Below are 8,775 nucleotides of genomic sequence, written 5' to 3'. Positions count from 1 at the left end.
TCCGGTGAGGAAAATGTTGGGAAAATCATGCTCGGGGCTCAGAAGTTGATGAACAAAGCGGCGGTGATGGCCAGAATGTTAAAGATGAAGCTTCTAGAACCGATTCTAGAGATAACTAGAGATAAGTTGTTGTAATCTAAACCGTGTAGATAAACCGTTCTAAACCCTTTCTTGTTGTTTACTCCAATCTGTAACAAACCCTGTAATCTATCTGGTCGTTTTGACCTCTATATAACACGCAACGTGGCCGATCTTCAAGGCACGCTTCCAACCATTTCATATAGAATTTCCACATGGTATCAGAGCTTGTCCTCTGGACATCCATGGTGAGCTCATCCACCAACCCCACCGCCGGAACCAACTTCGGCCACAACTGTAAACACCCGAATTTTTAAGTCCAGATGCCTATTATGTCATACATCGCAATCCCAGGAATATTGTTGTTGCGAGGCATAATAGTTAAGTATCACAGTCATCATTCATTACAAACCATAAGGTCTTACAAATTGGAATCACATGATCCATATTACACGAATAGTTGATCTATTGATCAACGAACAAACACAAGTTCATAGCGGAAGCGTAAGATACAAGGACTCTCTAGTCCACAGGCCAACGCTTGACGTCGGAAGACTCCTAGTTGTCGTAGGCGTCCTGCTGGTCATCTCCTTGTTCATCTTCATACTCTGGCCATTTGAATAGCCAGGGACAAAGCCGTGAGTACTTTAAGTACTCGCAAACTAATACTAATGTAAGTGCTAGACATTCTAGTAAGGTTTGCTAAGCTCTAGTTTATTTGCATAAAGCCAGTTTTAGTTCACAAGTATTTGAGAAAAGCTTATTCAAATGCTAACTAACTCAAGTGGGAATATTAGTGTCATTCCCACCACTCAAGTGGTGATTTCAATTCAATTCACCACAAGTCATTTCACCATCTCAATTCAACATCATTTTCAAAGATATGACATCGGAAGCTGTATGGCCTTTCCAACCGTCCGTAACCGTGGACGCGGCTATTCGAATAGGTTTACACTCTGCAGAGGTTGCACACTTGTGCCACAACATTTGATTTCATCCGTCGGGATTACCCCGAATCATCGTAACACAGTACGCGGATCATCAACCATAACCTTTCACTTACAAATCCTAGTATGAGCACCTCTCCCCATGAGCTTGGCCTCCCAGTGAAGACCAACTGTCAACCTGGGAACTGCACAGGGCTTGGCCGTACAATTCACCTCAATTTCACATCATTTCTCAACAACGGAGGCAGCCTCAAGCGTAACCCCTATGACGTGTGTTTAGAGGGAACCCATACTAAGATGCATAAACTTCCAGTTAAGCCCTACCCATAATCAGGTATTGTGGGGGTACTTAATATTGGAAAGGTATCGCATTCAAACCAACATCATGTTTATCAAAAATCACCATCTTCTCTGGGTCACATTCACCTTCAAAAATCATTCAATGGAATGCTTCATCATTCCAAGGTTTCAAAATCATTTCAATTCACATTGTTCCCATCTAGAGTAGTCAAGTTTTATTCATTAGCACTAGCTCTAAATCATGAGGGGTGCTATCTTGCTTTGCTTGATGGAGACTAACTTTACTACTCTAGTATACTTCTTTACTTTTACCAAAGTTAACTATAAAAGCAACTTATTGAGAAAACAAGTAAAAACTTGTAATGTATAAACTTGGGATAGGCTTATGTAAGAAAAGGTAAGATTCATGGTGCCTTGCCCCAAGGGGCTTTGCACTTTGCAAGAATATTAGCTTGCCTTGGTAGTTCTCAAAGTTTTCCTCCTCCTCCTGGTAGCAACCGTCTTCTTCGGTGTACTCTCCGGTGCTAGCGTCTAAATTTGAATACGAGTATAATTACTCACTAATTCAATGGCTATTCCATGTATCACATATAAACACACAAACTATTCTATGCACACAATTAATCTAATTAGGGTGCATGGGTTGTGTTGCTTGAGGAGAATTTACTTCATTTTATTTAATATGTAAATGATAGTTTCCATAGGGTTCTTGAGAAATAATTTCCTCTCATTGAAATCTTCTTAAGATTTAATTTCTCAAACAATCATATATGAACTTATATTGACCTAAGTCAAACATTCATCACTATCATTTGAGAAAATGATTTAAATGAGGTAGACCACCTCATACTATTTAATAGTGCTACATATGATTTAAATCTCCAAGTAATTCATATAAGTGAGTTTGGCCAGGGGTCCAAACATCACATGAATCCATTGGAGACAAAGTTTAAATGAAGTATAAGACTTCATATGAATTACTTAATAGTTTTGGACAATATCAACTAGTTAAACTAGCCATATAATCCATTAATTAAACTAGGGCATGATCATGCAAGGTGACCACACCATTTGATTGCATAAACATTTAGGGTAAGTCAAATGTGAGTTATTAGAGTTGGAATTAACTTAATATCTATTTTGGTTGATTTGTAATAATTATTTGAATAGGGAAAAGTCTCTGCCTTCTTCTTTTTATCAAATTAATTCTACAACTAATCTGGTCATGGGACCAGTGGCATTGTGTAGATCTTTTCCATAGCTTTCCAACCATATAAAATTCATTGAATTTGGTTAAGCCAATTTAAATCTATTGAATTTCAAAGTTTGGGCAGTATTGAATTTGTTTGGAAGTGTTTAAATTGAATTTGAATTAAAAAGGCCGGCGGGAAAGCCAACTGGGCCTAAACGAGTTAAAACGGCCCAAGGCCAGCCCACCACGCGTCTGTGCCCGCGTGGGCTGCCTGACAGGAGGGCTCCACCCGTCAGCGACGTTTAAACGCCGAAACGGTATGGATCAATCTCACGCGTAGGATTAGAACATGATCTAACGGCTCTGGTTCATCGTCTCACCGGCGAGATACCGAGAGTCTGGCGGCGAGCCTAGGGGGTCGGAGGGCTTACAGCGGCTCCAGCAAGGGTTGGCAGTGTGCTCGACGAAGTTGTGGACGACGGCGAAGCTCCTGGTAGCAGTGGCGTCGCCTGAGGTGGTCGGGATCGTCGGCGATTGCTGCAGAGCTTCCGCGGCGGTGATCTCCCGATTGGCCTTGCTCCGGCGACGATTGGGTGAGTGGAGTGGCGGTGGAGAGTCAAGGATGGGAGGAGAGGGTGATGGTGTGCCTGGATTGCTCGGGGGAGCTCGGTATTTATAGGCGCGAGAGGGTGCTGCGGGGCAGTGAGGTGGTCGACATGCTCGCGGCGTCTCCGGTGAGCTAGCGAGCTAGGCGAGGGCGTGGCGCTGTTCTGCGGTTCCTGGCGAGTCGTTTGGCGGCGACAGCGGGGTCGGGCGGTGGCTAGGTTGGTCGCATTGCTTCCACGACTGCTGCGGCATTCACGGGAACATGTCGTCGTCTCCGGCGCCGGTGGTCACGGGTCTGGGCTGCGCGCGTGTCTGGCGGCGTCGCGGTGGCACGGTGATGCTCAACGTGCTCGCAGGGGGTCCAGGGCGTGCGTGTACTGGCTGGGTGGCGCGTGGCCAGTGATGCCCGCGGCGTGCGCACGTGCGACGCCAACGGCATCCTGGGAGGATCTGGGCGCGCGTTCTCCGGCGACGGTCGCCATCCTCCTCGACAATGGCGATGCTAGGCGGTGCTAGGGAAGTGAGGTGGCGTCGTTTGGGCACGGTGGCCGTGGCTGAGGAAGAAGGGAGAGGAGGGTGGCTCGACATGTGGCATGTGGCCGGCATGGCCATGCCATAGCTTGCTATGCCTCTCTCCTTAGGGTTCCTATGTGCCATTAAGGTTGAGAGGGGGCAGGGGGACCATTTAGAATAGGTTGGGATAGATTAGGGTTGAGGTAGATCACTATTTCAAATAGTGTCAAATAGTTCCATAGTTGTAATTTGTGAATTTTGTCCAAATTTGATTTAATTCAAATGGTTGCCCAATTTGAAATGTGTGTGTTTAGTTGAGTTGTATTTGACCAGAGATGATGAGAGGTGGTGGTGGAATTGTTAAATTCAAAGATTTGCAAATTTGGCTAAGTGTGAGATTGTTGAATATGTTAAAAAGTTCCAACTTTGGTTGAGCATAGCTAATGATCAAAAAAGAATTTGGCATGGTGATCTTTACAAGAAGTGTTCACCTTGATGTTGTCTTGGATGAGGTGCAAAGAGTTAGCAAGGTTTAGTTTGAAAATTTTGAATTACAGGGGCTCAAAGTGGTGATCAGACTATAATTGGCAGATTTGGCCATTATCATATGTGACCCAATTTTGTATTTGAAATCCATTTGATTTGTGATTCTTTGATTCCAAAAATTGTAGTAAGTGTTTAGTAACATTATTCAACTAATGGTGAAGACCAAATTGGTCTAGGGTCAAAAGTTATAAAAATGCCATAGGGCATATGTGAGGGTTTTTAGGGTTTTGCATTTATTTGATTTTCTTTCTTCTTTGTGATTTAATAGGTTTGTGATCTTCTCATGATCACATTAGGGTTTTAGGGTTTAGCTTATACACCTAATAACAATCATCATGGCATATCAATCAAATGCACAAGTCCTATGCATGGCACTATATGCAATTTAAAAAGTTTTTGTTGGTTTGAAATTTTGCTCTCTGGAATTCTTCTAACTTTCTTTTATTGAAATTTGGGATGTTACAACAACATCACCGAGAAGCTGACCAAGAGCAACCATGTCCTATGGAAAGCTCAGGTCATGTCTGCCATCAGGGGTGCTCAGATGGAGCCCTTCCTCGACACCGAGCATGCCCTGCCCGCCAAGGAGACCGAGGTCACCCGTGGCGACAAGACTGAGATAGAGGCGAATCCCGCCTATGGTATGTGTCTAGCAAGAGACCAGCAACTTCTGACTACCTTGTCTCGTGAGATCTCCACACAGGTCATCAACAACACTACCTCGGCAACGTTGTGGGCGGCCATCCAAGGCATGTTTACCTCGCTGACGCGCGCTCGCACCATCAACACGCGCATCGCCCTCGTCAATCTGCAGAAACGGAACATGACCATCGCCGAGTTCTTCGGCAAGATCTGAACCCTGGCGGACGAGATGGCCACTGCAGGCAAGAAGCTGGACGAGGAAGACATCGTCTCCTACGTCCTCGCTGGCCTCGACTCGGACTACAACTCAATCATCTCCGCCATGTGCTCCCGTGTCGAACCTGTCACCATCGAGGAGCTGTACTCGCAGCTGCTCAGCTACGAGACGCGCATCGATCTTCTCCACGGAGGAGGCAACCATTCCTCTATCAATGCTATTGTTCGCGGTGGACGCGGAGGCGGCTTTGGCCGTGGTGGCGATGGCCGAGGTGCACCTCCACCTCCTCCACAATGCTGTGGCAATGGAGTCCGCGGCAACGGCAACGGCGGCTCCAACTACAACAACAAGTACAGCGGGAACACCCGCAACAACAACAACAACGGTGGCAGTGGCAACAGGCCACAGCCCCAATGTCAGCTGTCTGGCAAGTTGGGCCACATGGCGCACAAGTGCTACGAACGCTACAACCCGGACTTCGTCGGTGTTGAGGAGAAAAGCGATGGAGCTGCCACTACTTCCTCGTACGGAGTTGATACCAATTGGTAGTCCAATTGGCACATCGACTCTGGCGCGACAGATCATATCACTGGAGACCTCCACAAGTTGACCATCCACGACTAGTACAACGGCAATGATCAAGTCTACACTGCAAGCAGGTCAGGTATGGACATTAGCCACATTGGCCATTTGTAATATCCCAGGTTTAGAGGCAACAAAATGAGAGAACACCAAAGTGTGCATTGCATTCATGCATAGAAAATCTGGTAATTTTTGAGCTTTCAAATAAAACCTACCACAGTAACTGAAGTTTCACTTGACTTGCTGGAATTGAAGTAGATCATCAAGTCAAGCGCTATAAACTTCACCGTGATCTTTGCTTAAAACCCTATTTTGGGTAGAGATGATTTGATCTATGGGCTAGATCAAATGGAATTAGATTTACAACAACACATTCTATAAGAATCAAACTCTAACTTATTAACACTTAAAAGTTAGCAACTACCTTTGTGTGTAACTTAATTCATTTCTAAACTTATTACCAAATAAGGTAAACCATAGGGTTTAACGTGCATAAAAGCCACACATTCCTACTCAAATCATAACTTATTAAATATATGGAATATCACAAAACTAAATCCATTTACTTTACAAATTATAGTTCAAACTATTTTCATAAAGCTAACTATGAGTATTTTGAAACTCATATGATCATGCCTTGGTGAAATCAAAATCAACTATCCAAATTTGAGGAATAACCTTCAACCTTGACCTTTTGACCAATATTATAATATAAGTCCAATAGAATATGATATAGTGACTCACCAACAATAATAAAACCATCACAAGATATTTAGTAACAAATGCCACTTGGCTATCCAAGAATAAATCATGTGAGAGGATAATGATCATGCCACATAGGATGAAAATATCTACATGACTTGCTTTCCAAGCTATGCCACCTCATGCTCAAAGGATTGCTATGGATGAGGGCATGACAACCAAGCACCTTACTCATCAAACAAAAACAAGAGTCACCACCTATGTGTCATGATACTAGAGCTTGCCCAAGCCTATAAATAGAGTCACACCCCTTCATCCATTTGCTCATCTAGTACCATGATACATGGGAACAAACACATAGAGCCACTCCATATGAATTAGCTAGGATCAAGATGAAGAAGCTAGGAGGTGGAGGCATACCACAAGATGCAGGTTTACCAAATTTCCGGAAGAACAAGCTACAGAAGATACCAAGGTAGAATTCCTAGGTAAACCATATATTTAGAGGATCATATCATCATCTCTTAAGTAGGACCTTAGGATATTCCAAGATATTGAGAAGTGAGAGAAGTTATAATACTAACCATAGCTATGTCCATACAAGAATATCAGAGAAGTACTAATCCTAGTTGTTCAAGTCAACATTTGATCTTGGAGATGAGAACCCTATTCCAATAGCAATACCTTAGGAAACCAATTCCATAATCATCACAACTTGGTATTAATTATAAATCCTAAGAATCTAGGATGAGTGTGATGAGAGGAATAATAAAGAGAGATTAGTAAGGAATAAGTTGATCATGTCTAATGAATGACCATGCCCTGTAGATTTGAATGATAAGTTAAACCTATATGATAAAAAGATATCATTCATCACATAAAATGATAGGTAGATCACTAGTAATTAAACCTAGACCATTACTCATGTCTTGAATGGAGGAGTAATGGTATTACACTTAAACCTTGCTTATCCAAGCATGTGGAACAACACTAGTTATGTTTACCAATTCCAGTAGTGAATCATCTGGATTATACTAAACCCTTTCATAGTTAAGCTTAATGATAACATTGGTAATATATGGAGATAAACAACCTATCATTAGTGTGGGAGACTAAACCCTAGTCAATTCCATATGGTGTCAACTCACATCTCAAACCCTAAGCCTAAATCCTAATCCTAACTTGTGCATCATAAGAAAACCCTAAGATCATACCCTAAACTTAAGTACTGATAAATAATTAGTCAAACAAAGAGTAGTTAGGATTTTAAATAAACCTAAATAAATTTCTATGCCCTTACCAACATTTGGGCACATGAAATAATGCTCATGACATTATTCTAAAATTGAGAAACCATATGGTTAATTATGGATAAACCTAAACTAAACCCCAAGCCTTAGGAAAATTAAGCACATGAAATCATGACACTAACACCATCTTCATTAACAACTTGAGTTTAAATTCTAGCCCTATTTAAAATACATATGAACAACAAATATTGTTAAGCATCTTAGCAAAACCTAATAATATGTTCATCATGAAGATGTCATAAATTTTCAAGTCACTTAAACAGATTTGGTTCCTAAAATAAAAAGAATTGAGGTGAATGATACGTCTCAAACGTATCTATAATTTCTTATGTTCCATGCTACTTTATTGATGATACTCACATGTTTTATACATACTTTATGTCATATTTATGCATTTTCCGGCACTAACCTATTAACGAGATGCCGAAGAGCCGATTCTTGTTTTTCTGCTGTTTTTGGTTTCAGAAATCCTAGTAAGGAAATATTCTCGGAATTGGACGAAATCAACGCCCAGGGGCCTATTTTTCCACGAAGCTTCCAGAACACCGAAAGGGAACCAAAGTGGGGCGACGAGGCGACGCCACACTAGGGCGGCGCGGCCCATGTGCTGGCCGCGCGGCCCTAGCGTGTGGGCCCCTCGTCAGCCCTCCGACTCCGCCCTTCCGCCTACTTAAAGTCTTCGTCGCGAATACCCCAGTACCGAGAGCCACGATATGGAAAACCTTCCAGAGACGCCGCCGCCGCCAATCCCATCTCAGGGGATTCAGGAGATCGCCTCCAGCACCCTGCCGGAGAGGGGAACCATCTCCCGGAGGACTCTTCACCGCCATGGTCGCCTCCGGAGTGATGTGTGAGTAGTTCACCCTTGGACTATGGGTCCATAGCAGTAGCTAGATGGTCGTATTCTCCTAATTGTGCTATCATTGTTAGATCTTGTGAGCTGCCTAACATGATCAAGATCATCTATTTGTAATGCTACATGTTGCGTTTGTTGGGATCCGATGAATATGGAATACTATACTATGTTGATTATCAATCTATCTATGTGTTGTTTATGATCTTGCATGCTCTCCGTTATTAGTATAGGCTCTGGCCAAGTCGTTACTTGTAACTCCAAGAGGGAGTATTTATGCTCGATAG

General features: G+C 42.9%; 1 non-coding gene across 1 annotated transcript; it reads left to right on the top strand.

The window, feature by feature from the left end:
* Positions 1–5,071: 5,071 nt before the first annotated feature.
* On the top strand, positions 5,072–5,210 carry LOC127337287 (small nucleolar RNA Z247). The gene has a single exon (XR_007873702.1). It is a non-coding gene; the product is annotated as a small nucleolar RNA Z247 (small nucleolar RNA).
* Positions 5,211–8,775: the final 3,565 nt, after the last annotated feature.

Source organism: Lolium perenne, chromosome 2 (assembly GCF_019359855.2).
Source record: "Lolium perenne isolate Kyuss_39 chromosome 2, Kyuss_2.0, whole genome shotgun sequence".
NCBI lineage: Eukaryota > Viridiplantae > Streptophyta > Magnoliopsida > Poales > Poaceae > Lolium > Lolium perenne.
Note: the sequence above shows the minus strand (reverse complement) of the source record. Positions and strands in the feature narration are given on the sequence as shown.